This window comes from Rousettus aegyptiacus, unplaced genomic scaffold (genome assembly GCF_014176215.1).
Source record: "Rousettus aegyptiacus isolate mRouAeg1 unplaced genomic scaffold, mRouAeg1.p scaffold_m13_p_15, whole genome shotgun sequence".
Classification (NCBI taxonomy): Eukaryota; Metazoa; Chordata; class Mammalia; order Chiroptera; family Pteropodidae; genus Rousettus; species Rousettus aegyptiacus.
This window is the reverse complement of record NW_023416290.1, coordinates 49,178,148-49,203,524: the sequence shown is the minus strand read 5'-3', so window position 1 is coordinate 49,203,524 and position 25,377 is coordinate 49,178,148. Positions and strand designations below refer to the sequence as shown.

Sequence of the window (25,377 nt, the reverse complement as noted above, 5' to 3'; positions counted from 1 at the left end):
CCAGGGCCTGTTTCCTAGCCTATGTGGTCATCTTCCCTGACGCTGCAGCCCTGACAGTGACTGTGTCACTAATGTGAAACCATAGGCCCAAGGCAAGGCCAAGGGCATGTGTGGAGGAAGTTAAATAGGGATTTGAAGTTCAATCTGGGGTGTCCATGTGGCCGAAAGACCCTAGACGTAAGAGATTCAGCTGTGGGCTGAGAAAAAGGGCTCTGAACTTACGACGTCAGGTACAGAACAGGTTGGAGAAGGCTTTCGGAAAAATCTTGGTGAACAGTGTATTGGTAAATCTACTTTAAGGAACAGTTGGCAATACCAGTAAATGTTTTAAATTCATGTCTCTACTTTGAGGACTTTATCCCACAAAGGTACTCTAAATGCGCAAGAAAATGTTTCTTTACTGATTCATTTATTCAAAAATTCCTGAATAATCTATGTTCCAGACACTATTTTAGGTGTCAGAGATACAGCAATAAAAATAAAGTTCCCATCCTTAAAGAGATTATAGGTTACTGGGGGAAAGCAGAGTATGACTAAGTAAATTAAGAAATAAATACAATTATGTACATTTATAATAATATAAAGAAAAGTGGGAATTGGAAGACTAGAGACATTATATGTATATTTGCACACATATATACATCTATATTCATTATACTAATGCTATAGTAGCAAAATATAACAAGAAACAACTAAAATGGGATTGGTTGGAAAAACTAAGGCACAACTAGGTAGATAATGATTATTGTGTAGCTGTTGAAAAAACGAGGTGCTGTTTCTGCATACGCTGATAAGGTAATATCTCAATACAAAGGAAAAAACCCACAAAATATTGTTATTGCATGTTGTATATAATATGCTTTATTTAAAATCTAAGAGTGCATGTGTAATATGTGTACACACATATCACACACACATGCCCACACACACATGTGTGTACCTACGTCTGCATAAATTCAGAGAAAATTTCTAAACAGCCAGAGCAAGAAGAGTTAACGGTGCTTCTATGGCCAAATAGAGTGGGAAGCACGCTGTTCATTAAAACTCCTTTTGTCCTGTTTTTACTTTTTACCATGTGTGTCTATTCCTTTTTAAAGAAATGGTTGTTTTAAAGTCCCAGATTGGGTTAAAAATTAAGTGCTGTAGTGTGGACGGAGCACAGTGACATTCCAGCCGGACCATGCGCTGTGGTCTCAGAAAATAAAATGCTCCCTACGGGCGAGGGAAGTGTGAGCAAGGCAGAGAAACCCAGGCGGCTGATGCAGATGAAACTTCAGTGAACACATTTCCAGAGACACCCCTGAAGTGGGAGAAGTGGCTGAGTGAGCTGGTTTTAAAATAGGAGCATGTGCTGTAGGATCCAACTGAGAGTAAGTTAATATCATCTGAGGTTTCAGGTTGGGGAGCAGGACCATATATTGAGAGGCTGTGGGACGGTGGAGAGAATGTTTGGCAGGTTCAAGGGCTGTTCACACTGTCTTGGCAACAAGCGACGAGCCGGGAACGTAAGCCGTGGAATGGAGTTCTGGTTCCGAGGAGCAGGACCAGGCTGTGCTAGAGCCAAGGGTCCTGCTCCAAGCAGCGTCCAAAAGCAACACCGCAAAGAAAGCGAGACCCTCCCTCTGAGAGAAAGAGAAGGAGGCTGGGCAGGAGGCACGAGATATATCAGGACAGGGCCCCGGTGTGAGTAGAGGACCGCGGGCAGAGCTGGGTCCCTGGCGCTCTGGGAACCGAATGTGTGCTCATGGCCCTCGGCTGGTACAGGCGAAGCATGTGTCAGGGGCTGTGATTCAGCCTGGCTCAGGAGCTTAAGGGCCATTCACCTCCTCGAGGTTGTGGCACCTTCTCGACTTGGTATTCAGGCTCGAGTCAAAAGCAGAAGAGCCCTTGGATGTCACTTGAGAGTATCTGGGACATTTGCACAAAGAAGAAATATGGTATGAGATAAAGAATACGGACTCTGAAGTCAGACTTCTAGGGGTCAATCACCACTTCCTCGTTTGAGACCTTAGGCGAGCTATTTAACGTCTGTAAACCTCCGTTTCTTCATCTGTAAAATGGAGAAATACTACCACTTATCTCACAGGGCATTATTGTGAGCACGGAACAAGATGTTAACAAAGTGCCTGGCATGTTGCAAACGCTCAATAAATGTGATGATTGTTGATAATGAAATTGCAGCAGAGCGCAGGCCTGGACGTGTGCATGTGTTGCTGCATTTGACATCAGCTTCAAGGTGGAGTCTATTGGTCTCTATCCCTCAGTGATCTAGCACGAGCATAAAGTGCCGAAAATGTGGGAGGGGGCAAGAAGAGGAAGCCAGCTGGAGTTCTCGCACCCTAGCCATCCAGCCAGCAGAAATGAGCCACAGGCTTGTTATTCTTAGCTCTTCCTACCCGACCCCGTCTTCCATGCTCTTGTATCCCCAGGCTGGGCAACACCTGTTATATAATTCTCATGAGTGTGAGGATTTATCTGTAGTTCCATGCACTGTATCTTTATCATCCGTAGCTACTAAGAGCAGAAAACTAGCTGTGGATTTTATCACGATTAATCTTCCTAATTAGGTTTTCTACTTCCTTTGTTTCCTGCTTCCCATTCCTTCAGAGCTGACACGGGAAATTTTATACCAAGAAATTGCAGCTGCCATGAGGCTTCAGTTACAGGAGAGACTCTTATGGCCCCATCTAACTTTCATATACATCAATCCGTACTTTGTACTGGAGGAGACCCGTATTTTCTGAATGTTCGGTGAGTGCTCTCTTGCCCGGTGTAGTGTGAGGGTACTGGGGTGGGGTGTTTTCTCATTGTACTCGGTAGTTAGGACAAATTTTCTAGAGTTTCAATGAACTGTACATTAGTTTTCTATTGCTGCTGGAACAAATCACCACATGCTTACAGGCTTACAATGATGCTAATTATTATCTCAATTTCGGAAGGTGAAGTTCTAGGCATAACATGGGTCTGGTTTTTTTTTTTTTTTTTATTTAAAGAAATAAAAGAATCTTTATTGTTTATTTTAGAAACAATACACTTTATGGATTTGTGTGTCATGCCTGCACAGGGGCCACACTGATCTTCTCTGTATCGCTCCAATTTTATTATGTGCGCTACTGAAGTGAGCACCAACCAGCTCTTTACTTTGAGTCTCATGAGGCTGAAGTCAAGACATTGGCAGAGCTGTACTCCTTTCTGGAAGTTCTGTGAATAAATCCACTTCTAAACTAATTCACGTTGTTTGAAGAATTGTTTCACATAGTTGTGGGATGAAGGTTCCAATTCTTTGCTGATTGTTGTTTGAGGGTCATTCCCATCTTCTAGAAGCTACCTGCATACTTTGGCTCATGGCCCCTTATTGCCACCTTCAAAGCCAGCAACGGGAATCAAGTCAAGCTTCAAATCCCTCTGAATTATCCTTCTGCCACATATCTATGCCTAGTCTTCAGTATCACAACTCAAATATTTTAATTTTGCCAGTTCTTACTATAGTCAAGGTCTAACAATCTAGCGAGAGACCAAACCGAAGATATAACCTGATTTCAACTTCAACTAAATACTAGTGGCTGTCTTCTACGCCTTGTAGGATATCAAATCCATAATAAAGTTCAGGAACACTTAGTGATGTTGTCTCTGTGTCCTTGGGTGGATCTCGAGGTGGTGGGTGGATAAGGAAGTCTCGGCATGTGTGCCATTCATTTGCAGTACAGCGCTTAAAACACAACCTCTCATGTCCACAAAGTTCTCTTAAATACACTCAGATGTCTGTGACCACAGAGCTCTGGATTTTCTTCTATACTGGCAATCCTTAGAAAATAAGTTCACAGTGAGAAGGTCGTGCCAGTGATGCTGAGCAACTATAGTGGTTCTCCTGTGTCTCACTGTTAGACTGTGTTGTCTTTCTTTCCATAAGGTTCTAGGATGCTAATACAACCAGCTGACCAATGTGATAGCTTGACATCTTGATTGAAACTTTGGTACTCCCAGACCCCATCTTGGAGCCACACCTGCATTTTATGCTTTGCTTTCCATTTTTTCCCCCCATTTCTCCTTCATTTTATGCTCTTCTCCAAAAGACCACTCCATGGTTCCTTTGTTTCAAGTTTTCTGGGTCTTCAAATATGTTGCTTAGTCACCCATAATGTCCCTCACCACATTTTCACTTGTTATAATTCCTGCAGTAACCTATCTCAAATGTCACCTCTTCAGAAAAACTTGAATGCAACTCATAACGGTAATAGTTAATATAGTGTAGATAAAAACTAAGTCAGACACTTGTACCTTTACATGGGTCATAGAATTTAATTCTTCTAATAAGTCCTTATGATGAACATTATTATACCCATTTTAAAGGTGAAGAAACAGACTCGAAGTGATTAAATCATTTTCCAAAGTAAGTCTAGTTACTCAGAGCAAAGCTAGGTTGCAAAATCCATGTCGACTCAGACATAATCCTTTGTTTTTAATTGTGTTGTGAAGCTAAAGTTCTCTATGTCTGTGACTCCTTATGTTTAAATTCAGTCATTTCTTCATGAACCATTTCAAGGTCACTTCCTGCACAATTCTTAATTTGCCCATGTAGATTGCCCCTAGATTAGACATGTCCTTTTCTCTTATTTGCTCTACTCCTGAGACACTTGTCATTTCTCTTTTTGTATCATCCTCTACATTTTCCTGTGGGTTGTTTGTGACCTCCCTGAAGACTAGGACAGGTTTCTTGGTTCTGTAAAGTACTGAGAATTCTGGCCCCCAAAATATCTGATAAATAACTAAAGAATTGATCAACACTTCTCTGAGTGGAGTTTTAAAGACCCTGACATAAAAATGATTCTACTTATATTAGGGGAGTATACGGAAAGATGATTTAAATCATGCTTTAGTTACCTTTAATCCCCTTAATTAAGGCTTTGAAGTTAAATTCCAAAATGATTTAAAGTGCATTACCGACCTCACACACCATTCCAGTTGTACGTCAATGCTCACTCGGTGGGAGTCATCAACCTTCCGAAGGTTAAAACTAATGTTTCAGGGAGGAACGCTAGTAGTTAGTGGTGCCAGAAGATTTAGGCCCTGGGGATCTGCGTAAAACAACTTACTCCTTTATTTTACACAATGATGTTACCACTTGCTAATCAGTCAACAACAGACCTCTGTAATAGGATTTCTCTGGATTTGCACACTCCATAACAGCAGACCTATCAGTGGACTTTTCCTTTACTAAATATCGATTTTCATGAAAGTGTTTAGCTTTGGGGACAGGAAATTACTGGAGTCATAAAGATGAGGAGATGAGGTTATGCTACAATTTCCTTTTTATCATTTGAAACAAGATTGAGGAAATGACACACCTCCATATATTATTTCTAAACCTTTTTGATATTGTATATGTATACATATCATATATATTCAATAGTTTTATAATTTTTATACATGCATAATAATTTGAGATGCTCCCAAACTCTGTCCCAATAAGAGAAGACATAGCCAAAAGTGACACAAACACTGAAGAAATTGTGATCTTGTGTAGCAACATGGTCAATATATAGTGTCACATTAACTCAGTGATTCAAGAATGTCATCAAGGACTGAGGTTTCTAACATCTCTCTCATTTGCCATTCTCAGCACCACAGACTTTGCTCTAGGCAAGCCCACGCATGATCACAACGTGAATGCCACTACTCCTAGTTTTAGGTCATCATAACTAAGAAAGGAAAAAGGAAAGAGGAGTGAATGTCTTGTTTACATATTCATTTTTAAAGGCAATGAATGTTTTCTAGAAATCTGAAGAAGTCCCTCATTACTCATTAGCCAGGAGAAATAATTACCATGATTGGAAGATTAATCAAGATCTAACTTCAGGAGCAAATGAGGATTCCTGTCTCTCCTAAAGTATATACCCATTCTATACTTGATAAATCTTGCTTCTTGTTAACAAGAAAAAGAGGAGTGAGCTATGCTATCTGCCATATAGTGCTATATACACATTATTTATTTTTATCCCTCAATGGTACAGCAAGGAAGGTTAGTGTGATAGGCATTGATGATGCTCACCAACATGTACGATTCTTCTCCCCTTTTATTCATAGAAGAAGACTGAAATTCCATGCCTCTTGAGATCAGGTCATGTGACTTTTTTTGACCAATGAAATTTAAGTATATGTGATGTGAGTTACTTGTGAACAGAGGGCGACGTGTGGCAATGTGTGGTAGCTGGTATTGAAATGGAGGTATAAACCTGAGCCAGCCCATGAGAAACAGTTTCCTTGGGGAGTCTTCCTGATATACAGCAAAAAATAAGTGAGTAAGAAATAAATCTTTGACGTTTTAAGCCACCGAGACTGCATTTTCACAGCATATCAGTTTAACATGACTGCTAGAACTGGTAGAGTGAGGTTATCCCCATTCTTTTTTTGCTGATGCAGCTAGCCGCAAAAATTATTTAACATATTCAGTTCTATTTTCTAGCCTATCCCCACTCCAACTTAGACTATCTTGCCTCTCTTTCCAGAAATCACAGTAAATGTAATCTCATTTATTCAAGGGGAAAGTGCCAGCTAAGTAGTCCACTCCGAAGATATCAGATTCCATAAACGTTTACTAAGCACTTATTATGTTCCTAAGACATATGTCTCTATATATGTTCTTATACTTCAACATCACAAAAAATCTACAGGGAAGGAAATATTTATATTACCATTTCACAGAAGAAGAATTTAAATCATAGGGTGGTTAAATGAATTCTTCTAGATGCCCTAGTAAACGGCAGAAACTAAACAAAAAACCAGGTTCTTTGGCATATACTTTTCACAATGCTATTCTCCAGGCTTAGAAAATCAATTCAATTAAAGTAGGTCCAACTGCTATATTCCTTTAAAAGGTGTGATGGGTGAGAATAAATAATATTAAAGAGTTTAGGCGAATATGTTCAAATCAGAAATGCATGTACTAGTGGTATTTAAAATAATTTTAGATGGTATATAACAGGGTATGCAATAATACTGAATTGGACTTCATGTCACAAAATACAACTAAAATTCCTGGACATTATATAAACGCAAACATAAGAAAATTCTGAAAGGTGGAGAGAAGATGACAACCTGCCTAGGGCTCTGATATGATGATGGGTTCTCTGGGTTTTATTTTTGCCTCATGTATCCAACACTTGGACCCAAAGAAGTTGGCCTTATAAACTGAATGTTTGTGTCCTCCCAAAGTTCATACACTGAAATCCTAACCCCTAATCTGATGATTTAGGAGGTGAGGGCTTTGGGAGATGATCAGGTCATGAAGTTAGAACCCTCATGAATGGGATTAGGATTCTTATCAAAGAGAGTCCAGAGAGATACCTTGACCCTTCCGCCATGTGAGGACAGACAGAAAATAGCCATCTATGAACCAGGAAGCAGGCTCTCATCAGATTCTTACCCACCAACACCTTGATCTTGGATTTTCCAGCCTCCGGAATTGTGATAAATAAATGTATGTTGTTTATAAGGCACTGAATCTATTCTTTTACAGCAACTTGAACACATTAAGACAACTGGTACCCTACGAATGCCAATGGAGGGAAAAGAAGCCTTGAAAAAGGTTTTCTCTCTTTAGTCAAAGAACGTGGAAAGAGGCAGGTTTAGCAAGACAGAGAACATTTAGACAATAACCACTCGACTTCAGCCAAATACCATAGAAAAAACTCTGGACTTACTTCCACCTACAGCAGTAATGTCAGAATGGAGAATGTAGACTTCTAGTCTTGTGTGGATGTAATCAGGCATCTCAATGCCTCCTCCTGGTGGCTTCAGAGAAGGCTGAGAAGGGAGTATCAGTCAAGACTCGTAGGGAAACTGAACCTCCACCCTCACCTCTCAGTCTGGAGGGACCCCTCCCCATAGCCATGGAGATGGTGTCAAACAAAGCCTAGGAAAGAGTCGTGACTGTTACTAACACCCAGTGGTAACGAGGCACTCACTGCTGTGGTGTCAATGGAGGCCATATGAGTGACAGAAATTCACATCCCCAACCAGCAGTAATAAGTAATTCTCCTCGTGTGTGAGGCTGCGTAAGGAATCTGGATTTCTGTCTCCACCTGGAAGTAATCATGTGACACCTCCTTTCCAAAGCTGGGACAATATCAGAAAATGCCAGGTAAAACAGATTTAAATGAGATCCAGAGTCTCATAATATAATATAAAAATTTCCAGATTTCAATTAAAAATTAGCATACTAAGAACCGGGAGGACCTCAAGCTGAATGGAAAAAAAAAAAAAAAGACAATCAGTAGTGCCAACTTAGAGATGACACAGATGTTAAAATTATGTGACAAAGATTTTAAACAGCCATTATAAAAATGCTTCAACAAGCAATTATAAACATGCTTGAGACAATTAAAAGAATCTTAATCCTCAGCAAAGAAGCAGACTAAAGAAGAACCAAAGGAAAATATTAGAGCTAAAATACAAATATCAATGTCTGGGTTTAATAACAAAATAGAGGAAACAGAGGAAAGCATTGGGGAACTGGAAGACAGAATAGAAACTACCCAATCTAAATAATAGAGAGAAAATAGACTGAAAAGAAAATGAACAGAACCTCAAGGACCCATGGGACTATAACAAAAGATATAACATTCATATCTTTGGAGTCTCTGTAGGAAAGGAGAAAGAGAGAATGGCTGAAAAAGTAGTCAATGAAATAATGCCTGAAAACTCCCCAAATTTGGCAAGATACATAAATCTACAGACTTAAGAAGCAAACTCTATACAGGATAAAAATCAAAGAAATCCATGCTTACACACATTGTAATTATGCTTCTGAAACTAAAGACAGAAAAATCTTAATTGCAGTCAGAAGAAAGTGGCACTTTTTATATAGGAGAAAATAATGAGAATGACAGTCAATTTCTCATCAGAAAACATGGAGGTTGGAAAGAAGGAGTACAAATTTTTCACGTGATGAAAAAAATCTTAGTTCCAGTGAAAACATCCTTCAGGAACGAATGAAAAATCAAGACATTCTCAGATGAAGAAAACTAATTGAATTTGTCACCAGTAGATTAGTCCAAAAAGAATGATGAAAGAAAGGTATCTAAACTGAAAGAAAATTAAAAAACTTTTGGGGGAAAGAAACAGTAAGCAAAAATATTGTAAATACAACAGACTTTGCTTCTATCCTTGAATTTTCTAAGTTATGTTTTCTAAATTGTGCCGGTTGAAGCAAACATTATAATATTGTCTGATGTGATTCTAAATATATGTAGAAAAAACATTTAAGAAAATTATTTTTATGAATGTCGGAGAGTACAGGGAAGTAAGTGGAAGTAAGACTTCTATACTTTACAGAAAGTAATGAAACAATGACGCAGACTGTGATCCATCATTAATGTAATTAACATAACATCCAGTACGACCACTCAAAAGTTACTCTTTCGAGTGTAAAATCTACACTCAAAAACACTACAGACAAATCAAACTGAAATTTTAGAAAATGTCTGAGAAAGCTATAGGAAGATGGGGGAGAAAAAACAGACACACACAAAAAAAAAACAGAAAAGAAAAATAGTGTTAAATTACATAGTGAGAAAATGATTCCTTTCTTTGGAACTCTAGATCAAGTCGGGACATCCAGTGTGGTGACAGAAGTCTTCAATCCTTCTTTGACATCCATACCTCTTCTTCCTCACCTAGAGAGAGCAGGTCTCAGACCCCGAGACTTGGCTGGTGACAACATTTAGCCAGTACTTTCTAATACTGCTCTCATGGCATTTATTTTTAAGGTTACTTTCCTTCATGGAAAAAGATACAGGTTTTCACAAACAGGTGTTATAAAATGCTCCTTTTTCAAGAATTAGGGGAAAATGATGGCTAAATCTATGGAAAAGGAATAAATATGTAATAGTTAATATATTCAAAAGGAGCAAATATTAGCAAGATGGTATCTAAACAACTAAAGTTTGTGAACACATTTAAGCATAGTAGAAAAGCCATTTCATATATTTTCATACAACTCTAAAGGGAAATATATAAAAATAAGATCAAACTCAGTCTCTTGGTGACACTTTGCCTCTGGTGGGCCAAGAAAATAAAAGTTGTAAATAACTTATATTCTTCAATTTTCTCTAAGTTTGGGTTTATATATGCATTGAGGGTAGTAAATATAAAACTAAAGGAGATGAAAATGGGTGGTGCGATATCACATCATAAACATCGAGAACAAAAATGTAAGAGAGTTCTCTCTGATATTACAAATCTTGCTTTCAGCAAATTATGTTCAGCTGTGAGATTCAACATTTAGCATAGGCATGTGTTCATTTATATCATAATTTTAGTCAGGTACACTATATATCAGAATCTTAGTTGATTTTTAATTTTTTGTTTTAGATATGGGTCTATTCTTGAGAAATGTGGCCGTAACTTTTTGTGAAAATTATTATTAGATATTTTGATAAAAAAGTAATTCTGCATGTATGTGTCTATTTCTGTATATATTTGTGTGAGTGTATGATGTCTGTGTCCTTTTAAAACATTAAAGCTCTTCTTTTAATCATGTCTTTTCTTTCTACCTAATTACTAAAAAGGCTGAGAGAATACCTCTCAAAAGCTGAACTCTCGTGATTTCTGGAAATAACACATTTTCTCTTTTAATATAAAATTATTTGAGATGAAAAATCATTTTTCACAAAGAAAAAACCCACTCTGTGTGTGTGTGTGTGTGTGTGTGTGTGTAGGGGCAAAGTAGAATTTATGGCTTAGATTGTATGACAAGACTTTCTGATTTAAGAATTTGTTATTACTCTCAGACAGAAACAATAATAGAGACTAATGACTAAATTTTCCAGATGTGGCCTGAACAGATTTGTACTGGAAATAGATAAGAATCATGGAAGTTAGAATAGTAGCTCACTGTACAAATCACTATTAAGTGTGTGATATTAGTTGTTTTTCAAAACCTGTTTGAAAGAAATGTGACAGTATTACAACTTAGCAAACTCTTCTTTCATAGATAAATATGAAGGTAAATTTTGACACATTTTTGTTCAAATGATCACAGCTTTTGAATCTGTGGTCTCACTGAATTACATTCATTGTACTGTTCTAAGAATTTTGTGATGTCTTAGGGAAACAAAATTAATATTTTGAGAAATAAGAGTTTTATTTTTGAAGATAAAGCAAAAAAGTTAATTTACAAATTTTATCGATTTGAACTTATAAAGAAAAATTTCAATTTTAATTTCGAAATTAATTTTAATGAGTAAAATTTTGTGATATATGTATCAGTAAGAAAAGTGTTGCACAATGCCCTCCATTGCATATTCTGACAATTTCACATCCTTATTTCTAGGAACAATGGTTTGTTTCATATTTCACTCTCGCAATCGATTTCACAAGAATAAAAGGCTATATTTGTGGAAAATGACATTTCAAAACTGGGAAAAAGGGAAGAGCATATTCATAAGAAAAAAATGATTCATTTTAGAGGCATAGTCTAATGTCCAATCAGCAGAGTTAAATATATACTTTATTTCTTCATTTGACAAATATTTATTGAGAGCCTATTATGTGCCAAGCTCTAGTTTATCATCAAAGTTACTTTAGTGAGCTACAATAAAAAATTCCTCCTCACAACTCTTACATTTTATTGAAAGAAGTCAGCTTATAAAATGAGAAAACTATAAGGTAATTTAGGATACCAAGAAGTACTATAAAGAAAAGTGGGTGACAGAAAGCGACTAGTCGTGAGAGAAGTTGTTGTAGTTATATTGAAAGTCTGGGAGGTACTATGGTTTGACTATAGTCATTTAGATCTAGGCTCTGTGCTTTAATGGACCCATGTATCACAGCACATGCACACACACACACACGCACACACACGTTACGAAAAACACAGGTGCTTTTGTTGCTTCGCATCCATCATTGTAGGTATGATACTGGCTTTAACTTTAAACACCTACCCTCCTGACTTATGGCATTCAGGTCCCAGGAAAAGTCTTCTTCACCTCCCTTTGCCTTATGTTTTCAAGAAAAGACAATAAAGGTTTAGCACTCTCCACTACTGATTTCAGAAGTGAACACTTTTGTGTCCATGGAGGGTTTGAGGAGCTGAATGGCTTAAGTTGAAAAAAAGACACATTTTTCTCAGTTAAAATGAATGCATAAATTTTTGCACAGAAAGAATTATTTCCTAATACTACCATAGGTCCATTTTCTTGTTATTTGTCTTCTAATTTTTGTTTCTGGAGTTATTTGCAATAAACATATATGTTATATATTTATGTATATATATATACACACATATATGTATATGTCATATGTGCATACTTATGTATATATGTATATATTTGTGTTTATATCTATATCTATCTATAGTAGGTATAGATGTAACTAAAATATAAAGTCTTATACCAAATTTTTTACATTGAGATCTAGAGAGTTTTTGAACTCTAGCATTAAAAAAGTCATATTTTATTGTTATTAATATTTATTTTAAATATATAATTTAATACTTATTTAAATATGTAAATTTATTTAAATACATAAATATTTATATAAAATGTATTTAAATTTTATATTTTTATTTTAATTGAGTCATTAGTTATTTGCCTTATATCTTTTCTAATTTTAATAGATTATTTTAAATAGTTAAAAATAGCATGAAAACATAGCAATATAATTGATTTTTATATTTAAATTTAGAATTTTTGACAAAAATATATGCAAATATATATTTCAAATATGTTCAAATGTGGTATACTTCCAGTCTATTAAATTTTATTTTTGATCGGTTTGATCATTATTGTGAATACATTCCAAATTGTACAAACATATTGATTACAATACGATAAACAACATTGCTAAAGTGAAGGCAAAGAAATTAAATTCATGAAATTATCATATAGTAGTTTATAAACGATGTATGTTTTTATTCTATTACTCATCTAAACATCACCAGTCTTTCAACCAGAACACTGAGACATGTGAAATCATTCTTACGTTAGATTCAATTATCTGATATTTTGCCCACCTGCAATCACATAAACCCTACAGCTTTACATATGTGCAATTTAATTTCTTTGTTGTAAGGACATATTTAGAGGATATAACATGATATAACATACATTCTTGATAGCTTGTTAGCTGGTCATTTAGACAGACATGAAGTCTGTGGGTTTCCACTTATTCTCTCTCTTACCCTAAGCCCAACAAATGTTGGGGGTGCGTCTGCCTGAAAGGCAATATGTCAGCCATGCTTAGGTCTGAGGGCAATGAAAGATGCTTAATATGTCAGAGAAACAGTAAGAAGGGTAATGTGACTAATGCTTACATAGCTGGGGAGAAGAGACCAAATGTGACGCTAGTACAGTAATCTGGATAAGATATGGCAGTGGCTGACACTAGACTGGTAAGAATATTAAGTGGAAAAAGATGGAATTAGTATGTACTTTGGAAGTACTGTTGACAAGATTGCTGAAAGATTCCATATGAGATATGAAGCAAAGAATCAGGATGATCTTAAGATCTGTTTCTTGAACAAATGGGAGATCAGCTGGAGTAATACATCCATTTACTGATATACAAGTGTTACTCTGAAGATTGTATTACTATAAATATGTTTAGAGGTAGACGACCAGCAATGTGAAAGTGAGAACAATAGCAAAAACAATGATGCCTAATATCTGACTATACCTCTGAACTAAAAAAGGATTCACTTGTCTCATTTGATACCCATCAAAATCCTGAGGTTATTTATTTTCCACATTTTACAAAAAAAAAATTATTGAAAAGATAAATTGCTTAAGGTCACTATCCAAGATCCCAAACTAGACACTAAGGATGAAGAAGTAGGGGGAGGGGGAACCAACTTTCATTAGAATTCTATCTCAGAATTTCCTAGTTATGCAACTTTGAGCAAGTTATCAAACTTGAGTGTAATACTTCTGATTTTTAGTACTTCCTTACTATAACCTTCATTCCAATGTATAAGGAGTTGAATATCTGGTCCTCTTTTCAGTTCTGATTTTCTATTGTTTGAGTGCTTTAACCCTGGATCAAAAAAAAAAAAAAAAAACAACAATCATCTATAGAAATGATAGAAACTGGCTTTCTTCCTTAAATATGGTGAGAAGGTTTCTGCATTCATCTTGACTTTGGCAGCCTAAACATTGTATTACTCATTCTTCACTTTCTCTACAAAATCAGATCATAGGCTTCTACAAGTGGCCTTTAAAAACATTTCTCCCATTAGTTATAAAAATCTCATGAAATCAGCAATGCCATCTTGAATTAAAAAAAAAAAAGTAAGCCCAAGTCTTTTTTGTTTTTGTCTCTAATGCTCACGCTCTTTCATTGAACCACATGCCTTGCTCTCTAGCCATGTGCACACTGTAGCTACAACCTCTTAATTTAGCAGGAAGTCTTCACCCCCAAACCAATTCAGACCTCTTACATTCTCCTATTTTCTCAAAAGACAATACTAAGAGATTTATTTAAATCGCCCTTGACAGCTTCTTCTCTTTCAGTGCCCAAATGCATTTCCATTTCCATTATCGAGTGGAAATTTTGATCTTATATCCTAAATGTATCTTAAGCCTTTCTACTTTTCTCCACCATCATGCTGATAGAAGCTACAATTATTTCTCTGACATTTACTCATGTCTTTCTAGTATATTGCCCACACTGAAGCTAGAATGATCTTTTCCATATGCAAATCTGTTCATGCTTAAAATATTTCAATAATTTCTCATTGTTTGGGTAATAAAGGACACAATTCTTAATATGATTAACATAGCCATGCATAATTTGGTCTCCACATGTATTTCCAGTCTCATCTGTACCAAGATTCCTCTGTCTCAACTATAGACTCTCTGGACTATGCTCCTTCTCATCACAGGGCCTTCGCACATGCTGTCTGCACAATCTGAAATGCTCTTTGCCTCATCTTCATCTAATAATCTTTTCATTTTGGGGGTCTTCACTCAGTTAAGTTATAATTTTCCTTTGGGAAGTTTTGTGGATCTCCCCGTATAACTCAAATTACCCAATTATAAATTTACAAAGTACCCTGTACCCATTCTTATAAAAGTTGTCATTTCATATTTATGTCTATAATGAGTCATATCTAATTAAATTTAGATTGCAGTCTGTGTGAGGGCAGAAAAAGTCCGATTCTGCTCCCCATTTTCAACACTTATTCTGGCACCTAGAATACATGAGGTGCTCCATAAACATTTCGTGCATGATTAAACAAATTAATTAGCTTAACCGTGAGTTTCTTGGCAAGAAAGGTGAAGTTGTTAAAGCGATGTAGGCCTTAAAATACCTATTTCTAAAAAAAAAAAAAAAATTGAACTCCCAGTAGCTCAGCATGTGACCTTATTTGAAGAAAGGGTCTTTATACAGATAATGGAGTTAAAATGAGGCCTTTTGGGTGGGCCCTAATGCAATATGACAGATATCTTTACAAAAAGGGGAAAAATGCATGCAGAGACAGAGATGCACATGGGAGACTGTCATGTGCAGATTGGACTTATGTTGCCACAAGCCAAGGAACTTCCAGAAGCCAGAGAAGAGGCCTGGAAGAGAGCCTTTTCTTAGCACCTTCAGAGGAAGCATGGCCTGAGGGCTCCTTCATCTCAGGCTTCAGGCCTCCACAGCAAGACAATACATTTCTGATGCTTAAGCCATCTCCTTTGCAGTGCTTTGTTATGGCTGCTCTCATAAACTAGTAACACTTGGAAAACATAAAAAGAAAAAAAACAATAAAAGAAATTTAAGAATTGCCCAGAAAAAATAGCATAAAATACCTTGATGCAATATGTAAATTATATTTTTAATGGGAAATCACAGTTAAGTCAAAATAACAGAACGAGAATTAGAAAACACAAAATATTTGTGCTAACAACATTTAGCATTAAAATGTAATCTAGTTTTTTGTTTGTTTGTTTGTTTTTAAGATTTACAAGGTGCTAAAGCTATCTCTAAGAGTAAAATTCTTATTATTTTCCAGAAAATATCATAGCAACTCAGGGGACTTAGATGAAAAGCAAACAAAATCATCTTTTTGTGATTCAGTATTGGATGGGTTATTGGACTCTGTGACCAAAATACATCTGTGGACACAAACACAAGCTCAGTCTTATTCTTTTCCTTGAGCCAGCCAAGCACTGCTTATGAATCACCCAGAAGTAGCAATAATGGGGTATGTCTTTTCTGAGGACCCGCTGTTCATAATGAACTTTCCTAGCTAGCCCTTAAAATATCTATGAAGCAGATTCCTGAATTTTTCTATTTTAAAAATGAGGTTACTGCCATTTTAGTTATCCTGAAGTAGACACAAGGCCCAAACGAGGTATGCAAAGCACCTTTCACCAAAATATCTTCTGCAGAACAGAAGTAACAGAAAAGATGCTAACCGGTGTTTTTTTATTTAAAAAATTAAGTTTTAATCCTTGATAAAATAAGTTGTTTTTGTTTTTTTTTAAAAAAGCCTGAGTTAAGGACATTAAAGCAGTTTCTTTAAGAGAGGAGTTTAATTTTTAATTATACATGGTGTTCCTCCAAAAAGTTCACACACAGAATTTTCTGTATTTATTTAACCTCTCGAGATATTAATATGTTTCAAGAACTATTTCAAGAAACTGGTTGTGTGGAACCCCATTTCGGAAATCGTGATATTATAACGTATGTGGGTTTAAACCATATGCAGAAGGGTCAGTATCATCTTTCACCTCAAGGGTCACCTCCCTCTAGCATGTTTGAAAAAGGAGTTAGGGGAAGGGATTGTTTAAATCCTGAATTTTCAAATCGACTCTAGATACACCGAGATCTGTAATTTTCTAAATTATTTTCCCTGTCTGAATTTAGAAAGATTAAGACTCTGAGATTATTGATTGGTAACCAATGGGCATAAATTTCAGTTAAGCGAGATGAATAAGTTTTAGACAACTGATGTACAACATATACCTATAGCTGACAATACTGTACTGTGCACTTAAAAATGTGTTAAGAGATCTCACATTAAGTGTTCTTGCCACAATAAAATAAAAAATAAATAAATAAATAAATAAATAAATAAATAAATAAATAAATAAAATAGATACATACAGTAAAATAAAACAAACAAAAAAGTAAAATAAAAATTCGTGAACTCAAGGTACACATAATTTGTAATCAAAACGAGGTTTATCTGACTTCAAATACTGTGTTCTTTCTCCTAAAGCTTATTCTATTCATGTCACTTTTTTTCATGGGAGGCAAAGTCCACTTCATGAACAAGAACATAGGCTCTGGGTTGAGACAGCTCAAGAACAGAGCCGCATGCCAACACCGATGAGATGTATAAAGTAATGACTTACATAACCCATCCAAAATTCACTCCCATCATCTATACAAAGAGAAAAATAACAGGATCACCGTAAGATTAAACAAGACAATGAATATGAAAATACAGAGTACACACCTCCAAATAGTGACTACTCTTATTATGCACACTATTATGCATATGTGGTTTGAGAAATTATCTTACAAAGGCAGTTGTTATACATAAACAAAATACGGAGAATTGAGATGTTTATTTTAAAAAGCCAAGCAAAATTTTTTTTCTGAAATATTTAGAAAAATGTTAAATTATTTACAGTTTATTTTAGTCATTGTTTTTCAGTATTTCTTATCAAGGTTTAGTAACCTGGGTTAAAGAAGTCCATGACTGGTTAGATTTTAGGAAATCTGCATCTCCTAAGTCAGGCAAATTTATATCTATACTTAGCTCTACACATTTTCCCTCTGAAAGGAGGTTCATGACTTTTTCCAGATTCTTCACTCCTGAAATTTAGCAATCTCTTACTTATATATCTGTTTATATGATTTCTATTGACACAGGTTACATGACAATATATATTTTTCCTATATAAATAAAATTATTTCATGGAGATTTTCAAGTGTCAAAATTTCTAAATTTCTTTGCATAGCCATATTAACATTTAGGTTTCACCTTTGGGGAATTATTAAACATGTAGAAAAACTCAAGCTGCACTTTGCAAGTACTTAAATGCAATGTAAGTACTTGCAGAATGTGATTTGATGTGCATGCACACACGTGCCTGTGCGCGCAGGATGGATTCGATCGTGTCACCAACTACTTGATCTATGCGGAAAAAAAAAAAAAAAACACACTGAAACTGCAATTTACAAAGCGTCAATAGAAGAAAAAAAGAGTTTCAGAGGGAAAAGTAGTTTTTACTAAACAGTTAACAATATAATAAGGCCATTTTTTTCTTATTGTCTATCATCAATGGCATTAGCAAAGTACATTAAGGAAAAAAGGGGTATAATATTTATTTCAAACTCTGATACTATGCCACACGTTGTTGCTTAGAAATATCACCCACTCTTTTAAGCTCTTCATTGTTCTTCATGCATTTGATTCTGGGGAATGGTATGTACCAGACTCCCTTGGCAGATATGTTCTACTAGGTGAGCCAATGGGAGGCATTCACGTAAGATCTGAACGGCAGGAGAGAAATAAGCCATTGCTCTATGGTGGCAACTATCAGTGGTCAACTAGGCCATGGCAGAGCAAATGTGGGGTTTGTTTCATGGCTCCTGATTCCTTCTAAGAATCTGCCTCTCTATTACAGGAAACTGAGACCGTTGGCGGTGACTTCCATGCTATCTTTGGACTTCCTGAATTCCTGAAAATGATCTTTCTAACTCTCTCTTCTCTAGACTATCGACGAACATGAGTCTAATATCACAGCTTAAACAGCATTTTACTCCAGATACCCCCAAAGGCTTCTGTTTTCAGAACAAACACTGAATATTATAAATAGCATACTAAAAATAATACTGAAATGAGAACCAGCATGAGCATAGCCCGAAACTGGGAGCCTAGAAGCCTGGGCTCTTGTTTTAATTTTCCCATTAACTTGCTTGGTGACTTTGGGCATATGATTTTATTGTCTAGGGCTCAGTTGACTTATCCATGGTTTCAGATGGTTTCAGTGGTAAATTTTTTCAAACATTCAAGGAAGAGATAACACTAATCTTATACACCTGTACCAAGTGATTTAAAAAAGAAGAAACATTTCCCAATGACTCTTAAGAGAACATGACAAGAGATGAAAATACGGGCTGATCTCTCCCTCACGAACATTGTTGTGAAAACCCTAAACCAAATATTAGAAAATCAAATCTAGAGATATATGAAATGAGTTGTATTTCACAACACAATTAGGTTTGTTGCATGAAAGCAACAGTGACTTAACGTTTGAAAATAAATCGAGCCAATTTACTATATTACAGAAGAAAGAAGAGGGAACATACAATCATCTCATTCAATGTAAAAAATTTTGACAAAAACGTTATAATCTAGTCATGAAAAAATCTCATAGAAGGCTCAGGATGGAAGGTAACATGCTTATTCTGTTGAACAAGAAAAATATACAGCAAACGTTTTATAGTAAAATTTGAACAATTGCTCACTGAACTTTTGGGCAAGACAGGAATTGTTATTGCTACTTGAACGTGACGCTTTGCACTGGAGGGCACAGCCAGTGTGCCACAGCGCCTGGCAAAAGCTTTATATGTAGTTCGAGAAAACGTCTCATCACTTTTACAATTAAAATGTAATACATCATTTTTATAGCAGAAACTTAATTTTAATGACAAATACTCAATTTTACAGTTAAGTAAAAACTAAAATTGTTCTTTAAAAAGATGGATATAAATTACACGAGTGAAGGCAAAAATAAAAATCTGTGTATACAGACAGAACTATAATCTGGGAGAAAAGCCATCTGTCTAACAGTGTCACTTAGATGATATTATTACCTAATTAAGACTGTTCAGAATGACAGCTCGAGATGCTCTGGAAGTGGGAAATTTAGGCCGAGATAGAGATTTGACTAAACAGAGGACACAGTTCAGAGTAGAGGTATGTAAAGGAAGCCTCAACTATCAGAAATCCATATCTATTACCTTAGCCTTAAAGAAGTGTGAATTTCAGATGACCTGCATCTAACCATGAATAATATAGGAAAGCCTTGATAATGACACTGTTTATAAACACTAAAAAGTTTTAAGATGAAAATCAAAAGCTTTTGGTTAAAAAAAAGTATATTTGAAAAATATAGGAACAAAGTGAAAAAGGGAAAATTTACCTATATTTCTACTCTCACTAATAATTATTATCACTATTTTCTCCTGATATTTTTAAAACATAGTTGGGATTACTATGATTTATTTATAAGTAAATTAAAAAGAGAGATAACTCTGGTTGTGACTTCTTCATTTTACTCTAAATTCACAAAGTAAAGAAAAGGGCACTAACTGGTGAAAACCAAGAAAAATCTATTCAATCAGAAAGTAAAGAAAATCTTCAGTACAGTACAGGAGCGTAAATTTGTTGAATGGAAGTCAATATTATTTTCTAGTGCATTTAATTTGCTTTAATGTCAGGTACTTTTAATCTTTTAATATCCATCTCAAACATAACCTTCTCTAGAAAGCTCCAAACCTCTCTTTTCCCCGATAGTGTTTTTTCATCTTGGGCACTTGTATGGTATCCTAAAGCAAACGGCATCATAAATTCTGTGATACTTCATTGTACTTTCTCACGTTCATGTGTCCGCTTAAACGCCATTGCTCAGGGAAAATTCTCAGACACCTAAGATGAGGTGATCTTCAGTATGTGCTCCTATAACTCTCTAGATTTTGCTTTCATAGTAGTTACACTGGTGTATTTATGTATGTAGTTATCTATTTTATATCCCTTCCCAAGCAGCCTAGAAATGATAAGGGACTGTGTCATTACCTTTGGTGATCTTGTTTCTTTGAACTCAGCCCAGTGCCTGTCACATAGCACATATTCAAAAGGATATTTGAAGAGGAGGAGTAAAGGAAGGAAGGAAGGAAAGAAGGAAGGGAGGAAGGAAGGAAGGGAGGGAGGAAGAGAGGAAAGTTCTGAATGACGTTTTCCACCAAGGAAGCAGGTTGAGTGCTTGATGGTGGGGAGTGAAGGGGAGTGTGGAAAGTAAGGGGACGAAAGTCTTGCAGACCCTCACTAGATGGAAAAAAACAGGCAGCCGATAACAAAAATAAGTAGTGAACTTATCAAAGGTATGAAATAATACTACACTCTTCTCCCATTGTATGCTTTTTAAAGTCAGTTACAGTAACATCCATCCATCCCCTGCCGACTTTGGCAATTTTGCCTCCCACGCGCCTCAATCTGTCTTTGTGCAAAATGTTTGTTCTTTTCTTTCAGAATAGGTCATTCATGTTTACAAAAACTGGCCTTGCCTTTTATTTTTTTATTCTTTAAAATTTTAATGTCTGGGATCTAATCTGCTTACTTGCACATCGGCGCAGCCCGGCTGTGGGCAGGCCGGGCTGGACAATAGCTGCTGAGATTTTGAAGCCCCACAGGCAACACGGTGGCAATTGGGGGAAGGAAAAAGTGTGGATTCCATTTACCTAGAGGAAACAACGCTGATTTTAATGTTTCTTTTTGCTTGTAAAATGGAGGATATAAAGGTGGTGAAAATAGTTTTGCCAGTTTATCTTCAAATGGGTAATTGGAAGGCTGGCAGGAATTTTCAAACATAATATAACAAAATCAAGAAACAAAAAAGTTCCTTTTCATCTGCACAGAGGCTCTGTTGAAACTGAAATACTTGTGGGATATTAGGAATGAAAAATGTCAGCATGCACACTGCCCAGGCTTGCCTGGTTTATGGCTCCCACCTCGTGGCCGTCATTACTGCCCAGTAAAAGAACCTCTTTGTCCCTGGAGCATTACTGTTCAAAGACAAGAAACATCCCCAAACATCCTCTCACTTTGACGTATAGGTCACGGCATTCAGAGAATAATGCGAGGGATCACTCGAGTGCCAGTTTCTTGAATCACTGGGACATGAAACTGTTTAGTAGGGATTCAGCTAAGCCTTTTTGTTCCTACAAATTTCCTTCCTGAATGGTAAGTCACTTTCCAAGGGAAAAAGACCTGAGTTCTTCAGTGGCTTGAAATGCAAAGCTCGTAAACAAATAAAAGGCCAGGAGGGGGTGGAGGGTGGTGGGAGGGACTTACAGGACACGGAGAAAGAGGGACATGTCATTTAAAATTCTTAACCTAAAGCCCGTATTAGTGTGTGTGTGTGTGTGTGTGTGTGTGTGTGTGTGTGTGTTGACATCCACTAGAGGAATGCCAATCCTCTAATTTAGAGCTGAAATGATCCAGACCTTGAAATGAGAACATTTCCTGGTGTTTTTGTAGGTTGAGAAATGTGGTTTATGGACAAAAACAAGACTGACATGAGTATTCTGCCCTCTGCCAAAAGTCCCCCTGCATCTCCAGCCTCGAGTCAGATCCTAGAGGGGAGAGATGAGCTTCGGGTGCAGCTCTGGAAGGCAGTGGTCTGTTTCTTAGAGGTGAGGGTGCTGTAACCACAGCTCTTTCAAAGCAAGTCATTTCGAAGCCCAACTTAGTGGTTCACGTTCTTTAAAGTTGTGCACTAAAGGAGGACAGTCACTTCTCTTTCTGGATATCCGACATGAGTGCCTGACAAGCCAGTTTGCTGAAGTCAGCTCTAACCAGGCTTCCTGCGCAGACTGCGCCGAAAAGCAATTCAAAATAAGAAGAGTTGATGATTTTGCATGACATCGAGTCACGATTAAACAACATCACAGACCCTGAGGTGGCATGAACATGTGACATATGCCAGAGGATCTGGTCCCTGTCAAACCTGAAAACTTCAAAATTAATTCAGGAGCCAATGGAGAGCCAGTGTGTGAACAAACAGGCATACCTTGGCCACAAGCACTGAACGGCACTGGGTACTTGAGACAGATATTTAATTAACTTTTTCTCTGTGACTGAGCTTTATGCCTTACCTTTCCAAATGTCTTCTTTTCTACTAGAAAACTAAGTCTGAGGCTTATACTCTTTTAGCCCTCAGAATGCTTAACATATTAGCAAACCCTATGTGCGAGCTACTGCTCTAAAATACTTAATCTTCCCCCAAACCTTAGAAGGTGAAGTGCTCTATTGTTCGCTCTATTTAACGAGTTCGCACGACTTGTCAGTGGCAGAGCAGGTATTCCAAACAGGCCCTCTGTCACCACAGCTCGCTGCCACATATAAGCCATAATAAAGCCTGCCATTTTCTCTACTTTATTTTCCCTTAAGTCACTACGATCACTCTTGAAACTACACTGCATCTTCTATATATCGGCAAAGAATACAGATGTTGAAATAACTTGCCACCTTTGCCACCTCTTGCCCTAAATTTGAAAAGAATTCACTCATTCATTCATTCACTCACTCACTCATTCATTCATTCATGTATGCATGAATACGCTGATTGATTCATTGGTTCCCTTATTTATATGCCAAATGTCTTTTTGCGAAGAGGTGGGCCTTACATGTTTTTTCAAGCCCAGGTGTTATAGACTTGGTAAGTGAAGGAAATGATAAGATTGCATGTAAATAAAAATGGTATTAAATGGACTCTGTCTTCCGAATGGAGGAGAAAACTAGTTTGGCATGTGTAAGATGGTGTAAGACACTCTGGGTTTAAATGAATAGGCCTGCTATGTCTAGCATTAATGAGTTTTCTAAGCGGTAGCGTCCATAGATCCATTGAAGGTGGGGAACAAATGATTATGGTTGAAAAAATGACAGTGTTCTTATTTCCCTAATGCCACAGGCAAGGAGAGGGCGGTGTCTTGCTGTCAGAAATATTCTCCTCCATTGAAGTATTAAACAGAATGACTGCAATGTCTGGTGTGGCTTGATGGGTGTGACCGGGAGTTCTTCCACTCCTTGGACGACGTAGACACTTCCACGCAAGACGAAGAGCACACTGCAGGGTTGACGTGCACAGATTCATATTATCTTGTTCGCTGCTCAATTAATTAATTTCTCAACCCCACTGCCACTGACCTCACAGGCTATTTCTTTCAAGATATCATATCACGTCTCCATTTTCTCATGGCCCTTTTCCTTCCAAATTTAGCACTCTTAGGGCTTTCTTCTTTCTTTCTTAGCTCTGCATTTTTATCAGTAACCCCCTGGAAAGTACCTCTTTTGGTTCAGTTTGATCCCTGATTTTTCCTCCTTGACCCTGTAATAACTCCATTCAAACCTCTGACTTACAGGTGGCACCCAGACAATAAAAATCTGGGTAAAGATAGACCAAAATATGCTCGGTATTTCTAAATTTCTAAAATTTTTAAAAATTAATAAAAAGACAATACCCTTTTACATATTTATTCATTGAAAGTATTAAACAAATATTGTGCAACTACTACATCCCAGGTACTGTGCTAGGCCTAGGAAGAAAAATATGGGAGAGGCAGATAGCTTCTAGTTGATGGGCAGCTTAAAGATTAGTGTATTTGATCACTAGCATTATCTGGTTACTAGTGACACTTTTAAAAGGTTTTTTACTAAGGAATGCTGCTATATAAATGACAACAAATTTAATAGTAAAAAAAGCTTATGGAAACTTTTATTATTTTTGTTATTGTAGAAAAATATTATAAAGCTCTTGTAAATTTTTAGCATCTCAAATCGATACATGACTTTCTCCTTCTCCAAGGATATCAAAGTCTTACGATAAATGTTTTTTTAAATGCCTAATAAAAATGTTTCTATTTACAGTTGGTTTAGTGAAATTAAATTTTAACCAAATCTAATTTTATAAACCAAATTGAACACTAAGGAGTTATTTTAGGCTTATAATTTTATTCCCAACATAACAACACAGGTATGTTATTTGCAAAAATAACATAAAAAATAGAAACCTCCCCAGATTTGCCTTGTAAACTATTTGTTTGCCCTTGCAAAACTTCTTAAAAAGAAACAAATAAATAAAATGTAGGTCATGAGATGTAAAATGTTTAATTCCTTAACATTAAAGGCATTTTCTAATTTTGGAAGAATCAATGGTTATCATATAGGATTAATGGGAATAGTCAAGTGTTCTTTAACATTCTCACCGAATCCAGTTTTTCTGCTATGGAAAGGTATGCGACAGTCATGGTATAACTGACTTTTTTATTGCTTTATCTCTAGCATGGACTAGGGTGCCATGCATGTATTGGGTATGCACTAGATGCTAGCTAGCTCCCTTTTCCACCTTCCGGTTAAAGCAGAAACTGGTGACGTTATACCTGCATATATCATAATACCATATTAAACACACTGAACTAACATCAATGCTTTTTTATTTTTTGATTTTCTTTATTCTCCTTCTACGCTTTCAGCTGTTTTTATTTGGTAGTGATAAAGTGGCCAAAACATTGGTGAATATCACAAGGAACCCTGTTCTTTTATTGGCCTGCAAGAGAATCAGAATGGGGACACAGTCAAGAGAGAAGAGGACAAAGAGA

At 36.4% G+C, this 25,377-nt stretch overlaps 1 long non-coding RNA gene and 1 other non-coding gene across 2 annotated transcripts in view; both read right to left on the bottom strand.

The window, feature by feature from the left end:
• LOC118612008 overlaps positions 1-25,377 on the bottom strand; it is a 375,103-nt gene that overhangs the window by 24,841 nt on the left and 324,885 nt on the right. The gene's annotated exons all lie outside the window — the stretch shown is intronic.
• LOC118612068 lies at positions 3,020-3,126 on the bottom strand. The gene has a single exon (XR_004954778.1). It is a non-coding gene; the product is annotated as a U6 spliceosomal RNA (small nuclear RNA).